We start from the raw sequence: 16,569 nt of genomic DNA, 5'->3' as shown, positions 1-16,569 counted from the left end.
ATTTACTCTCTCATCAACAGATTTGAGTCACTCGTCACTAAAATGAGAAGTGCCGGAATTATCAATGGTTTGTCTAAGATAAACATGAAGCTATTGAATTCGCTCCTTACACATGGTACAACAATGTGGCTACCCTCAAGAGAACTACATACATGAATACCATATCACTCTCAGAGTTGACTACTACCATCAAGTCTTTTGAAATAATGAAAGACAAGCTCCGAATGAAGAATCAGTCCGAAGAAAATAAAGCTGGGACAAATGCTTCAGGTGGAAGCAGTCATGTTTGTCCTATCCTTCACGAGGTATACACAAATCTATATACACAGGCTTGCATAAATAAAGTTGAGTTCTATATATATAATTATGATGTAGTGATTAAAGAGAACTCAAAATTAAAGAGTTTGAATGAACAATATGTAAAAGCTGATAAGGTTTACATAACTAAAATCAAAACTAACCATGATGATATTGCTAACTTGAAAGTCAAAATATTTTAATCGGATAGAGCAGTTGAATTTTATGAAAAACAAGTTGTTGAACTAAAAGCTAAAGTTGAAAGTTTAGAATCTGAGTTTCCAATAGAAAAATCAACTATTGAGAAGTTTGAAATAGCGTCTGGTAAGTTAGGTGACATTCTTGGAGCACAAAGGGGTACTAAACAAAAGACGGGTTTAGGCGCTCCTAGGAGAAAGTGGAAGAGATGGTTGGTATACCTCCACCATTTAATGATATTTATACTAGCATGCTCCACTTTAGTTATAATACTCCTCAGTGGAAGAGATTGTTGGTATATGGAAATGGTCATGTACCAAAACCAGTAGCATTTGTTCCTCCAGCTTCAAAAGCAGCTGCTCCAATACCTGCAACTGTTGATTCTAGTAGTGATTCATCCTGTTCAGCAGGTTGTGTTAAAGAAAGTGGGTCAGTAGAAACGAACATGAGTTGTGATTATGAAACCGTTTATGATGAAACTTTTATTGAAAAATGTGTCAATGAAAGTAGGCTTGTTGAGGTTAACATATCAAGTTATTCATCATCAAGTTGTGAGACTGAGGATAATTCAACTAAAATCAAAGTTTTTGAAAACGAAAAAAGGCAAGTACTTTATGTAAATATGTCCCACCAAATAAATGATCATTTTCTCTAACTACCAATCAATTAAGAAATCCGCAGCCATACAACTTCTGCGATAACAACTACTATGGGCATTATCAACAAAATTTTGTTGATCCATATTACACAAATGTGTTATAATCATGTTCCTTTCCAAGGGTCACCTTTCCCACCGCACCAACCACATTATAGTTCTGATGAGTTACATTATAGTTCTGATGAGTTCTATGGCGCTCCTAGGAGAAAGTGTTATTTTGTGTGTGGTCACTATTTTCACATTGCAAGCACTAGTTCAAGCAACACATTGATATTCAAAAGCGGCTTAGTCAGTCCCCAAAAGGAGCTTTTAGTAGCCCAGATTCAAAGACTGAACAAGCTGATAGTGAACCCAGTGAAGTGGATATGAGATCCAAGGTTACTAATGTAAAACGCAAAAATAAAAAACCGCTTTTTGGAAAACCAAAAAGGATAAAATAAAAAAGGATCCTAAGACTGTAAAGTCTGAGGATTTACCAAAAACAGTTTTAAAAGCAAGAAAAGAAAAGTTCAAAATTGCCAAAACCAAGGAACGAGTTTTTACTTGAATTCCTAAGAACTATTCTTCATCAAGTGAGGCTGCACCAAGAAAGAAATGGTTTACATGGAATAAATCAAGTTTGGTCGGTTTACGGTTGACCTTCCCCAGACAAAAGTATCTCGGGAACCCATGCCTATTTAAATGCTTAGTGCATGAAGGGTCAATCATGGAGGACTATTAATAGTAGTCGATACTTAGATAGTGATTGCACCCGGCATATGATGGGAGACGAACCCTTACTATTTGATGCTAAAACATTTGATGGCGGATTTGATTCTTTCATAAGTGACATAGGAGGACAAACTTCAAGGAATGGGAAATGTTTCATATGGTACTTTGTGCTTCAACAATGCCAACCATGTTCAAATGGCCTAACCACAACTTATCGAGCGTTTCCCTAACTAACTCGTCCAATTGCTTCTCTCAAGTGATGGCATCAGCTGTTGGGTCTCAGTTTGAATCTCTTCAACTATGTTGTACAATGTGATAATGCATGCTTAAGCTAGTCCATTTGACAACTTTGCTGACTTTTTCACTAAAGCCATCGAACATGCCCCATTTGAATTTGTGGTCGAATCGTCCGGCATGATCAATTTTGATTAAAGCAACCTATCTATCTTTTTGTTTTAAAATTGTAAATATTTTTCAATATGTCACAATTTTAGAGGGAAAAAGTGAGTTATCTATAACTTACCAAAAAGATTTTCACTTTGTAAGTTTAAGAAAAACTAAAATGAGTCAATTGACTTACCAAAAATATTTGTCATTCCTTTAAGAAAATCAGAAAAACGTTCTAAAAGTACTATCCTTGTAAGAGGGAGCTCCTGTTTAGAGAGAGTCGGATAATTGAAACTTATAAAATTTTTAAAAATTTGAGTCATTGATCCGACCCATGGAAAATGATAAAAATTATCTCTAACAATTATAGCACATGAAAAGAGTAGATCCAAAGCCAAAAGGATCATTGCTTGATGTGTAGATAGGCCCGACAAACGAGTAAGTGTCATAGTGATATAAACTTAAATTTCTGCCTATGCTAGTGGTTACACGTTATGAAGCGGCTGCCGACTCCAACTAAATTTATATCAATGAAGGTAGAAAGGTAAATAGCATGTTATACCCAAGCCTTTCTTTACCTGATCACAGTTGTCTTATGTAATCAAGTGTCAATTTTAATTCTATTGAGTTGTAAGACCCCGAATCCCGGGAATCCTACAATTGGTAATCATATCAAAAACTTATAAAAATTTAAAACCAAGAAAAATTTTGTTTCGTTTAAAACCGATTCAGAGTAAATAAAAGCGGAATAATAAGTGTCAAGATTTCCAAAAACTTAACAAAATTTTAACCCAAAGCAACTCGTTTTATTTGAAAACTAGTTCAGAGTATAAGAGCAGCGGAAAAATCATAAGTACTGAAGCAAGTTCCCAACAACCCGGGAAATATGCCCAAAACCAAATTTAAATGCGTTTAATAATAAATGAAAATAAACAGTCTTCATTTTTATTTTTTCCCGACTAGCTATGCCTTCAACCGACCGAGTAGTCTCGAGCACGTCCAAGCGGTAAGCATCCTCCTCTTAACCTGAAACTCACACTAACATACACACAAAGTCAGCTTGAGCTGAGTGAGTTCAAGTTTTAATAAACAACATTATATAAAACATTCCAAGAGTTTAAATATAATACGGGATATGAGCAGTTATGCCATAATAAACGATAAGTAGTCTTACTTATATATCTATATAATTATATCTCTATGCATAACATCCAACTAATAACATCAGGGTCGAGCACACGTACAACCCAAACACGTAACATTCCATCCAACGTATGCAAACACAAAGTAGGCATACACAAACATCCTTAGTCGATAACGACTAATTAACATCGTCAATCATTGGCCATAAAGTAACACATGTATAAACATATGTATATATTATTCCAAGATATACAATACTACAAGTAAGCCTATGGGCCATAAGGTATCACATGTGTATACATTCTTAAATATCATCACAAAATATACCATAGTACAAGTGAGTCTATGCAAAATCATTTAAGCGGTTTATCAAGTAAAACAGTTCGATGTGTATCCTAACCCAAAACTTGAAAAGAGTGAAAAGGGGTATTATGAACTCACCTGACAAGAGGCACACGATCACCCCGAGCTAGAGAACCCCTAAGTATCCCCACAACTCACACGCTTGCCGGATTACACACAATAATTACTAACGACACCGAAAGGACTCGTTTACCCTATGAGGTGTTCTAACATGGTTTGAGTTACCTAAGCCTCATACTTACCAATTTCAATTACAACAGCCCCCGGGGCCTTATGTTTACCAAAACCACCCTTTTATAATCCTGGAAATAAAGAATTCCCAAATTACCCCCGGAAGTGCTAGGTGAGACGAAAATGCGTGTTCAAGAGTTGTTTAAGCACTTAACATCCAACTCAGCCCCGTGTGGACCAAATTTGATAAAATCACAGCCTACTATCCCACACGACACTACACGAGTTGGATGGGTCGGTAACTCGCAAGCACAACGCACTAACTATCAACAAACACGAATTAGCATTGTACCGACCCGTTTGAGTAACTGACAACAATTCAGCCCCAATACTTAAAAAAACAGTTTTCCAACATCCCTTACATCAAACCAAAGCTTCCCGAACTGAATTGGTCGTTAATTACTTCAACCCTCGCGTTAAACGCAACAATTCACTATTCTAGACAACCGATTACTAGCATTCAATCACTAGTTGACCTATCAAACGAACACCAATGCTCACGATATTAAAGTATGTTATATTGGACATACCTAAGAAGTTTATGGAGTAAGAACCTCAATCAAAACAGCCCCGAAAGTTCTCAAAAGGACAGCCACCCGGTAAGCCTAAAATGAACTTATCGATCAATACGAGTATAAAATGCAGATTTTAGCATGCGAAGATGCATTTTATTACATAGGAAAACCATAGAAATAAATTATTAAATTTTTACCAGAGTTTAATAAATGTCTTAGGCTTTCAAAAATATTTTTTTTATATTTTTCTAATTCACATAAAAATCATAAAAATTCCTCCAACATAGAAAGGTACGTGAAGCTATTTCAGTGCGCAACAAAATGGTTTTATTTTTATAAAAATCATTATCAAGCCAAATTAAACGATTCCAATTGGGTTTAATTCCTAACTCAAAATATTAAGTTCCAGAGGTGGAACCAACCAATTTGAACTTGTCGAAAAAGAGTTATGATGTCGGGAAGACATACCAGAATCCGTCCTCCCGCATCAGCTTTGATACTCGATCTTATAAAATCATAAAAAGCATTCAAATCTCGTTCAAAAATTACATATTATACCTTTCTGGAAACTACACTCAAAGTAGAACATCATAGAAACAAGAATCGATCAAAAAAATAAATTTTCATCGAGTTACAGACCGAGCAATAAATGATTACGAATCTGTCAGCAAATGTTTTAATCAAAATTCAAACCCTAACATGCTCAACAAAGTGTTTAATGGTGAAAAAGACTTGTATTAGGGTTGGACCGACCTTGAATTAGACTCAGGATGGCTGGAACTTGGCTGGAGCTGCACGAAAATCGATGAGGGAGGTTGGTGAGAGGCGTCGATCAGAACTAGGAGGAAGGAGAAGGAGTTTTAGGGTTTATTTATATAAAATGTTACATCTAGGCCCCCAGACTTGTAAAATGCAATAACTTGGATGAAAGGTTGGATAATTTGACTTACGAGAATGACAAGAAGGCCCCTGAAGAATGCCGGATCAATCCCAATAAATATACAAACTCTACTAGGTTTAAGTCTTTTAACAGAAATTTACGGGCGTTACATGAGTCAAGAAAAGTGTCAAGAAAAGAAAAGGAAAAGGAGTTAGAAAATAAATGAAAAGAAAAAGAAAGTTTTAAAGAGGTTTGTCTTAGGATTTTTAACTTCTAATTTATTTCTTCCTAATTCAAGCCTTGGACTTTCTATGTTTGTAGTCATAAAAGATCTGATTGTTAAGCCCCTGAATCTTCTGCTTTATTTTATTTTATTTTATTTCTTTTGTTCAAGCCTAGGACTTTCTCTGTTTTTAGTCGTACAAGACTTGATTGTTAAGGCCCTGAACTTCTGCTTTATTTTAATATTTCTAGATAGAGTCGAGTATCCAAAATAAAGTGTCAATATACATATTGTGATCAAATTAGAAAGGTTTAAGTCAATTTGAGGTGATATGTGAAAACTAATTAAGTGTAGGGCCAATATTCTATATTTTTATTAGGATTGCGTATGTATTTCAGTTTGCTTTTAGTCGGTGTATTACGTACTCAGTACGTTTATTTTGTATGGTAAAAATGTAAACGTTGGAAAAAGGAGGACCCTATAAAAGGGTCACTTTGCCCATTTCTTCAAACAAATCAATTCACAACTCTTTGGAAATAAAGTTTCTTTCTCCCAACCTCTCACTTTTCTCTCTTTTATATTTAAATTAAGATCTGAGATCCGAGTGTTGTTAGTAATTTTCGCTAATTAACAACACAGATTGATCCAAGTAAAGTTATGAGATCCATCTAGAGGACCTGCATAAAGCCCGAGGTATGATTGTAACACCCCACCCCACAGGAGGGTGGGTGATGTGTCACTAATCACAGTATTCAAAACATAAGACATCATTCCACTATTAAATGTCAAAAGTACAGAGCCCTAGGATTAATTATTTACTACATAGACAAAATTACAAATTTTTTCCTTTAAACATAGCTGATTTACGGATTAAGTCCTTTAAAAAGTTTACTTTCAGACGGTGTCCTTTACATGACATGTGTATTTAATTTTTGTCCTTTTAACTAATTTCCATCCAAAATCTCAGTTAAGTGACAGCATGTGTATAACATGTGATGGATAAAATGGTCATTACACTTTTATTCTTAAACAATAAAATAAAATAAACTATTTAAGTTAAAGTGGGTCTAGCACTCCATCATCTTCATCTCATCTCATTAGATTATCTTCATCTCCTTTGATCAATCTAACCTAGTCACCACTCCAGCCACCATACCACCACATGCAACCACCGCTTGCATTCGCCAAAAAAATTAGTGGCTGCCAAACTTGCTTCATTTTCCCCCTTTCTCATTTTCCGATGGCCAAGGAAAAATCACTACCGCCACCCTTTTCGATGTCCTCACATCTAATGTCGAGTTGGCTGCCAAACCCTTACCCACACCCCGTTGCAGAGAAGCTTTCACAAAGCCCAAACCCCCTAACCTAACCTCACCCACATCCTTACCCAAATATTCCCCAAATTGGCATCAAACCTAGGGTTTGTAATCCAAAATGCAGGTAGAGAGTTAACGAACGTTTCTAGAACTTGATCATCCGAACGACGGGGTACGCACAGGAACCACATACTCCGTCCACCACTCATCACTGTCAACGTCTTCTAATCGTATGGATTTTAAGATGAATATGACGTTTGTGGTGGAGAGAAAGAGGAAACGAATCAGACATCAATCTTTGACGGATCTGGATAATGGAAAAGCATCGATCGATTGGAGATGGATTTCGAGGTGAATCAAACGTTGGTGGCGGTGATCGCCATGGTGTTATCAAGTGTGGGGTGGTGCAGGCGGTGGTGGTAGAGTGTCCACATGGTGGTTGTCGGCTGAAATGGGTTGGCGACGATTTACAATGTTTAGCCGGAAAACAAGTTGGTGGTGAGGAAGTTGACCTGCTAGGTTTGGCTATAGGATATCTTCGTATACACAATTGATTTGATATTGTACATATATTATTTTATATTACATGTGTGGGACCTAGATAAAATTTGTTATTAACACAATGTGTTTTTTTAGTTATTTTATTATTATATTAATAGAAGTAAATTACTTTTTGACCCATCATATGTCATGCACATGCTGTCACTCAACTATGATTTTGGATGGCAGTTAGTCAAATGACAAAAATTAAATAAACATGTCATGTAAAGGATACTGCCTGAAAGTAAAATTTTTAAAGGACTTGAGCCGTAAATCAGATATGTTTAAAGGACAAAATTTGTATTTCTGTCTATTACATATTATATAATTATTATATAATTGCCAAATCTAGCTGAACTAGAGTATGCTACAAAAGTGGCTAGCATTTTATATTCAAATTCTAGAGCTCAATTCTGTTTTTTTCCTCTCTTCACACCCCACCCGGAGTACCCTGTGGACCTGCTATAAAAAAAAAGATTACAGAATGAGCTGAATGCTCAGTACGGATAAAAGGCTCAAGTAAAATATTAACAATAATCAAGTAAGTAAAAGATTGACAATAATTAAGTAAACATTTATTTATAACAATATTAAAATATAACATATCGTGATGTAAAATGATACGATGCAAGTATGCAAGCCAATAAAGTAAGTCGTATCATATCGATGATACCCACGAGCCGAAACATATAACACAACAGTGGGCTACATAGGTTGCAAACTATGTACCGAATAGTGCGGTGGTGGGTGTTGGCATACACCGACCATCCATAACTATCAAATAAATATAAACCTAGGATCGATCCATACGCCTCCTAATAGCTGTGGGCCACACTTGCCCTTAAGAGACGCCGTGAACTAATCTTTCCATCATGGAAGGAGCACACAACATCGATGTCACAATGTTCTGCCTGTGGGACACTCCACAGGAAGCGTAGAACTCTGGGTACCTGAGTATAAACCAATAAATGTAGCGCACTCAAAGTACAAATGATATCAAAAATATCTATACCGTGTAATAAGTAACGAAACATGCGATATTGACTACAACTTAAAAATTATTGAATGCGTACAATATAAATCTATATTTTGAGTTCAAACGACCATAACTGGATCTTGAAGCAAAATAAATTTTGACCCGATTAATATTCCAAATACGTTTAGGAGTTCCAAAAGAACGCGAAACATCAATAGGGTTTTAACAATCGAGCACGATAATAACAAGGGGAGGGGTAAGAATCTATACCTTGAAAAACCCACTAGAATGTTAGACTCGTTCTTTTAAGGGTGTTGATAACCTAAAATAAAATTCTTGAGATTTAGATATTTAATTTCAAAGGTTAAGTTATATTATTATTTGTTTTATCAACTGTATATCGAACATAACTTTATGCCAAGATCACCCGTAATTTTTAATTTTTATTTATTTACTTATTTGTTTATTTAAATCAATTAAATGTATTTATTTTAGTTTTATAAGTTTATGTTGTTTAAACCAATTTAAGATACCTAACATTCTTGTAAATATTTATTTATTAACCGAATGTTTAAAACTTAATAATATATATTACGAAAATAGTGTACAAGTATACTACAATATGTTTAATAATAGTTTTAGTTATGCCTAGTATTTATAAAAGTAATAGTTTTAGAAAACATAAGGGAAGTTTAAATGTAGGTTTTTAGAACATTAATAACGATTTTATTTTGGAGTGCTTACAATTGTATTTCTCATATAGTAATATGATATCATGCTAGAAATTAGTGGTCCACTTTAAACCAAAATAATGAACTCTTGTTACATCCACATTTAAGTGAAGAAAATATTATAATTTAAATTTTATTTATAGTGAGGGCAACTGATCTTCATCATCATCATATTTCTATGACTTGCTTCAATAAACTTTTATTCGTATATAAACATATAAGTCTTAAGATGAAGGTTTAAAGTTCTGATTTGGTTACCTTAGTCGCGGAAGTTAACGGATCCGAGAAACAAGTGATGCCAAAAAAAATGTGTAATGATGGACAGAGGTTTCGACTATGGCTATAGCGGTTGATGCAGGCGGCACGCGGTGTAGGTAGCGAGTGGTGTTGTCGGTTTTGGAGTTTTCTTGGCCGGAATTTCTACATGTTGTCAGAAATTTTAAGGAAACAAAATGGAAGGGTAATAGATGAGTGAGGGCGATTTTGGGGCGCGGAGAGGGGCAGCGCGGAATTGATGACCGACGCCTTCTCTCTTTTCGGCGCCTTCTCTCTCTCTCTCTTCCTGTTATACACAGACATAAACATATACATATGCATTTATATATATAATGGGGCACTGAAGGGGCTTTAATCCATAGTGGGTCATTATGGAGAATGGCTTTGAATCCCCCGGTGCCCACGTGGCGCTGACGTGGTGACGGGTGGATCGTAGAGCCACCCATAAGTGTAGTAATTTCAATTAAATCATGTGCGTTTATGTTTAATTTCAAGTACTTGCATTACTACACTATGTCATGTGATTGTAGGTTTAAGGAGGTAAAGGACGAAATAACAAGATCAAAGGCGAAGCCGGTGAAGAAAACGGAGCTGGAACGAGAAAATTATGAAGAAAACAAGAAACTGGGAACCAGCTCCACCGTGGCCCACGGTCCACCTGAAGCAATTTTCTCCAGAAACCACCGTACCGTGGAAGCAAAAGAAGACCGTGGCCCACGGTTTGGACCGTGGACCACGGTCTGATCGTAACAGCAGGATGCCTTTGGCTTTAATTGGCCGTTTTGGCTAATCTTTTCATTGTCTTTTCATTAAGAAACATTGGAGAACGATTGGGGAGGCCGGAGAATCATTATTGGTGATTGGAAAACATTATTTTACGCTTTGGATTCGTATGTTGATGATAACTAATGTGATGATGATTTCTCAAACAATGATTGGCTAATTTCCTTGGTGTTTCTCTTGGGTGTAAGATTAATTACGATGCACTTATTGTTAATTGTTCTTGTTATTGGATTGATTGACTGATTGTTTATGTTAGTATGATCATGATGTTTATGTGATTGTTTGTAAATTGTCCGTATCGTTTAAACCTAATTGCAATCTATAAATTCTTGGTGTTGTTGACAATTGAGATTGAGTAGAAGGAATTAGGGTTAAATATATTGATTGATTACCAAGTAACAACCTTGCGTTCTAGGAATCCGAGTACTTAGTTCTTGATTAATCACAAATAATTGCATTTACACAAAACCAAGATAGTATGGTTTATCCATTGAATGTTAACGTAAGTGTTGAGTGATAATCCGAACCCCGAGAGAAACACTCGTTTAATCAATTGTTTACAACTTTTGTTTAGCTTAATTAGTTTATAAAATCAAATCAAAACAAACCAACTTGAGAATTGTTTTGTGTCATTTACATTTAAATTAGTTAATTGCAAGCTACTTCTTAACACATTTTCCACAAACTCCTCGTATTCGATACCCATTTGCCACTATCTATTTAGTTGTAATTGGTTTAAATTTGAGTGAGCCTTCGACCTCACGTCAAATTTTGGCGCCGTTGCCGGGGAGTAGTGTGCAACTTGTGTTATTTTTGTAGTTTTTTTTAAAGTGTTATTGTCAGTTTTACGCGGGTTGTGCTAGTGTGCAGGTACTTACAAGTATATGCATACACGACGCTCTCGATCTTCATCACCGTTAGCGTTTGATCCTGAAATCGAGAGAACCTTTCGTCAGAATCCGATTCTTCAAAGGGAGAACAAAGTTATTGGGTCACCAAGCACACAAGATCGAAAAACTGACACCACAATCATGGCTTCGGAACAAACTTTACCTCCAATGCCGCCACCCATCAATTCTGAAAACCCATCATCCACTGAACCCATTACTACCACAATCTCTACAAATGTACCGACTTCAACCGTGTTTAGTTTCAACCACCACCTAACCTTCCACCCTTGACCACTTTCATGCGTATGCAAGGACAATCATCAAACTCACCACAACAATCATTCTTCCAATCTAAACAAAATCCACTATATCAACAACCATACACGTTTCCTCAATACCCACCTATAACCCATACTTCACCAGGTCAGAGATCGGGCCCGTATTTAATTGGTGGGCAATGGTATGGTGATGGCAATGAAGGGTATGAAGAGTTTGAAGAAGGATATGCAAGTGGAGTTGATGGGAATCAATTGAGGGTGAAAGGGCAGTTTGGGTATGGATCCGAACTTCAACCGCAACAACAAGTGCAACAATGGGGTGGCCCGAATGTCAATCAAGTACAACAACCACAACCATTGCAACAAGTTCCACAACAACCGCATTATCAACAACCTCAATTTCAACAACCAAGTCCCCAACCGCAAGTTCAACAAAATATGCAACAAAGGCCCGTTTACCGACAAATAGGCCAACCAAGAGTACCATTGGGGGGGTACCAAGAAGACATGCAAGGGAAATGGTTAGGGGGATTGAAGCTCATTTTCGACCGGTCATCACCAATAACCCATCTCCGGTGGTTATTCCTCAAAACCAAAATGGAAGAACGTTTGAGGTGAGAACCAATGCACTCCAAAGTTTACCAAAGTACAAGGTCTCACAACGGAAGAACCCTATTTTCATTTGGAGGAATATGACTCTATTTGCAACACGATCGGGGGTTAAGGTTTCTCACTTGATGAGGTGAAATTGGTTTTATTTCAATTTTCGTTGGAGGATAGGGCGAAGAGATGATTTTACACATTGCCATCCGCATCGATTTACACTTGGGCCGAAATGCAACAAAGGTTTTTGGAAGAGTTTTACATGGCCCACAAGACTAATGATGCAAGACGAAGTTTGAGGTCTTTCCAACAACAATCGGGTGAAATGTTTCATGAAGCATTCGAGAGGTTCAACATGATGATCAAGAATTGTCCTCATCATGGTATAGCTCTTTGGGAGTTGTTGAATGCTTTTCATGAAGGGTTGAATGTGGAAGATGAATGGGATTTGATGTCAATCACAAATGGTACTTTCGGTACCAACTATGAACAAGATGATTGGGCATTCATGGAACAAATGTCGGTCACATTGAAGAAAAAGGCTCAAACTGCAAGAAGAGCAAGACCGGTAATTGGAAGACCTCAAGTTCATGCCATGGAAGATGTGGGGGTACAAACTACTAATCAAAGAATTGATGTTTGTACTAATTGTAATGAGTTGGGTCATGGGGCTGATGTATGTACGGTAGGGCAAGTACAAGTTGAAGAGGTAAATGCACTTCAAGGTCAAGGGGGTGGTAATCGGAATTTCAACATGAACTCAAACACTTACCACCCCGGGTTGAGAAATCATCCAAATTTTAGATATGGAAATCAAGCAACTCAACTCAGTCCGAATTTCCAAGGGACTTCTCAAACCACCTTTATCCCTCGTCAACAATACTTCAATCAAGGAAGTCAAGGTCAACTTCAAGGAACGGGTGGTAATCAAAGTGGATCTTCGGGTCAAGGTTCATCAAGTGGGAACAAAGTGATGGACATGTTAAAGTTGATGCAACAAGACATGCAGAAAAGAAATCAACTTGATGAAGCCCGAATGCAAAAGGATAAAGTCCGTGACAAGGCCATCCAATCGTTGACCACACAAATGGGTCAAGTTGCAACTGAAGTGGCAGAATTGAAGAAAAACAAAGGTCAGTTGCCAAGTGACACAAGGTAAACCCTTCTCATAACTCATCTCGTAATGTTCCGATTAGTCATGTTAGCGTTTTGAGAAGTGGTAAAGAGTATAAAGCTAATTTGTCACCCGGTTTGGCTGAGGGTGAAGTGGAGGATATCCACTGGTAAGCAAAGTGATGATGAAGAAATTGAAACTAATAAACCCACTAAACATGTCACTTTTGAGAAACCGTTGCAAACTTCGGGTTAAGCCCCAAATTTAAATGATAAAAACAAGGAAGTGGAATCAAATGTAGTTCCATTTCCTTCGGCTTTGCTTGACCCGGGCAAGAAAAATGTGATTTTGAACCGGGTCCTAAAAAGGAGGAAATGTGGGAAGTTTTTAAATAGGTTAAAGTGAAGTTACCTTTACTTGAAGCAATAAACAAATACCCGCATATGCTAAATTTTTAAAAGAGTTATGCACTCAAAAGAGAAAACAAAAGGTGCCTAAATGGGTAGATTTAACCGAGCGGGTAAGTGAGGTTTTAAAAAGGAGACCTCCCTCCTAAGCTTCAAGATCTGGGAACACCTTTAATTAACATTCAAGTGGGTGATTTTCAAATGTCTAGGGCGTTATTGGATCTTGGGGCCGGAGTGAGTATTCTCCCAGGGGGTTTATATGACCAATACGACTTTGGTCCTTTGAAACGTGTGGAGACCACGGTTTTATTGGCCGATTTATGTCATAAACTTCCCCGTGGAATCGTACGGGATGTAATTGTGAAGGTAGAGGATTTTTATTATCCTGTGGATTTTTTAGTTTTGGATTATTCATCAGGTGACTCGAGTCAACAACAAAATGTTATCTTGGGTCGACCATTTTTGAACACGGTCCATGCAATCATTGATTGTAGATATGGTACCGTTGACATGGCTTTTGGCAACCGGAAAATGCGTTTAAATGTTTTTACTAATGTTGCTAATTCTTTGAGTGGTGAAGAATGTTTTTTGGTAGATGCGGTGGACCATTGCAATCCTCATGAATATGATGAGGATTGTGTAGAGGCTTGTTGTTGATACATGTTATATACGTCTCGGTCTTTATTGGGTTATTAACGTAATTAGTCTTAGTTTATAGGGGGTTTAATGTAAATATGCTTATTCGCCTAATTGTAAGGCACATTCGTTACCCCGTAACGAATATGTCACAGTCGTATAATGTAAGCTCCATTCGTTAACCAAGATTAATGAATGGAACATAACGAATGAAGGCTATTCGCTATGATAAATGTATTAACGAATAAGTTGTTTATTCATTAGGTTAATTTAACGAATGGCCCATTCATTAAGACCATCTTAACAAATAAGGTCATCCACTATTTATACCCCTGTTATCTATTTCTAATGTAACAGTTTCGATTATTCCGTCTTCCATCTCGTTACTCTGCCCAAATTTACTCTCAACACACACACTACACACACATAACGTAATCATCCTTAATCGTATATCAGATCAACGAATTCATTGATGCCATCATAAGATCTAGATCCTTCCGGCTCTCTCAAGTGGTATCAGAGCCTGTGATCTGATCTTCGATGTTATTCATTGAATAATTGTATTGATTCATCATTAATTGAGTCAATTAGAGTATGAATTGACTAGAACTGAGTTTAGTTAGCTTCCGGAGAAACAGAGGCTACTGTTATATGATCATTGAACTGTTATAAGTGAAAATAGTTGAAGACTTAAAGTAATTGTGAGTTCTTATGGAAGTTTGAGGTCTAGTTTAAGTTGAATTGGATAGTGAATTGATAGAATTTGAATTGGTGATTAATGACTGTTAAAGGTGATATACGGATTGGTTAATTGAGCTTGATTGTGGTTGTTTGTGTCTACGGACTAGTGGAATTAGGTTCGGATTTGGAATACGAAGAGAATGATATAAGACTTATGTCATTTGGACTGTGTTCGGACATGTTTGGACAAAGGATTGGGATGAACAGTTTGAAGGCTGATTCATTAATGGTTGAATACTGATTCGTTACCTTTATAACTGCTCATTCGTTAATCTTTAACTGCTCATTCGTTATTCAAACCACATTCGCTAAAACATATTCGTCATTCTCATTCGCTTAAATCTGATTCGTTAATCCCATTCGCTATTCATTCTCCATTCGTGATTCACATTCACTATACCTTACATTCGCTTAAATCTGATTCGTCAATCCCATTCGCTATTCATTCTCCATTCGTGATACACATTCGCTTAAATCTGATTCGTTAATCCCATTCGCTATTCATTCTCCATTCGTGATACACATTCGCTTAAATCTGATTCGTTAATCCCATTCGCTATTCATTCTCCATTCGTGATACACATTCGCTATACCTTACATTCGCTAAACTCCATTCGTTAGAACAGTATTCTCATTCGTTATTCACATTCGTCATAATTCACATTCATTTGAATCTTTAATGAATATCTTTCATTCGTTACTTGTTGCACCTCACATTCGTTACTGTTCTCATTCGTTTGAACAATAAACCATAAGTTTTAAGTGTATACAAGTTTAGTCCTCTAAGTTTCAAAAGTGTTATCTAATGGCTTCTCAGAATGCTTCGTTCTATGCATTAGTATCCCAGAATGCTTTAATGCAACAAATGCTGACGATGGACAACGATATTGGTAGTCACAACAAGTGTCCTAAACTTCTGAAACTTTCAGATTTTGCTCGTTGGGAACCGAGGTTTCGTGCTCATTTGGGATCGGTGCATCCAAGTAGTGTACGATATCTCGATGTTGTTTATACAGCACCTCTTGTTTGTAGTGACAATATGGGCTGGACTCCAAAGGAAGTTAAGCATTATGAAGCACAAGAATTGAAAGATTTTGAGAATGAGACAAAAGCTTATTCGACTCTTACAATGGCTTTGCCTGAGCAGATCTTTCATCAATACAACACTATAAAGATTTGTGCATCTCTTTTTGATACTCTGAAAAGAAGAAGCTTGGGTAATACGCTTGAAAGTAAGAAAATTCTTGTAAAGTTTCAGGTTAGAAACTTTATCTTGATGAAGAATGAAACTGTGGAAGAGATGACTAATCGTTTTAGTCATCTTGTTGTGGAAATGGCAAGTGTAAATCTTGAGCCAACTGAATCTGATAAAATTGATACACTGAAGAACGCATTGCCATCATCATATGCTACTTTCCTGTTTGTGTTAAAAGAGAATGGTTTCTTTCGTAACACAGAGCTTACTGCCGTGCAATTCATTAACAAAATTGAAGAAAGAGAATTTGAGTTCAAATGCCAAAACTCATTGAAGGACAATCAAACCCAAAATCCTTCACTTTATGGGGGAGCAATGCTAGCAAACAATTCTTCAAGTTCTGTTCCAATTAATGCTTTCTTTGCTTAAGCTCAAGATGAGAACTCTAATGTAAACAACTCACCTAATGTATGCTTT

General features: G+C 36.7%; 1 pseudogene; it reads right to left on the bottom strand.

Annotated features, from left to right (window-relative positions):
• Positions 1–12,285: 12,285 nt before the first annotated feature.
• LOC143560162 (small nucleolar RNA R71) lies at positions 12,286–12,386 on the bottom strand (annotated as a pseudogene).
• Positions 12,387–16,569: the final 4,183 nt, after the last annotated feature.

Source organism: Bidens hawaiensis, unplaced genomic scaffold (genome assembly GCF_021521415.1).
Source record: "Bidens hawaiensis isolate Kalapana, Puna unplaced genomic scaffold, B.hawaiensis_p1.1 tig00020228_1, whole genome shotgun sequence".
Lineage (NCBI taxonomy): Eukaryota > Viridiplantae > Streptophyta > Magnoliopsida > Asterales > Asteraceae > Bidens > Bidens hawaiensis.
This window is presented reverse-complemented; position numbering and strand designations above follow the sequence as displayed.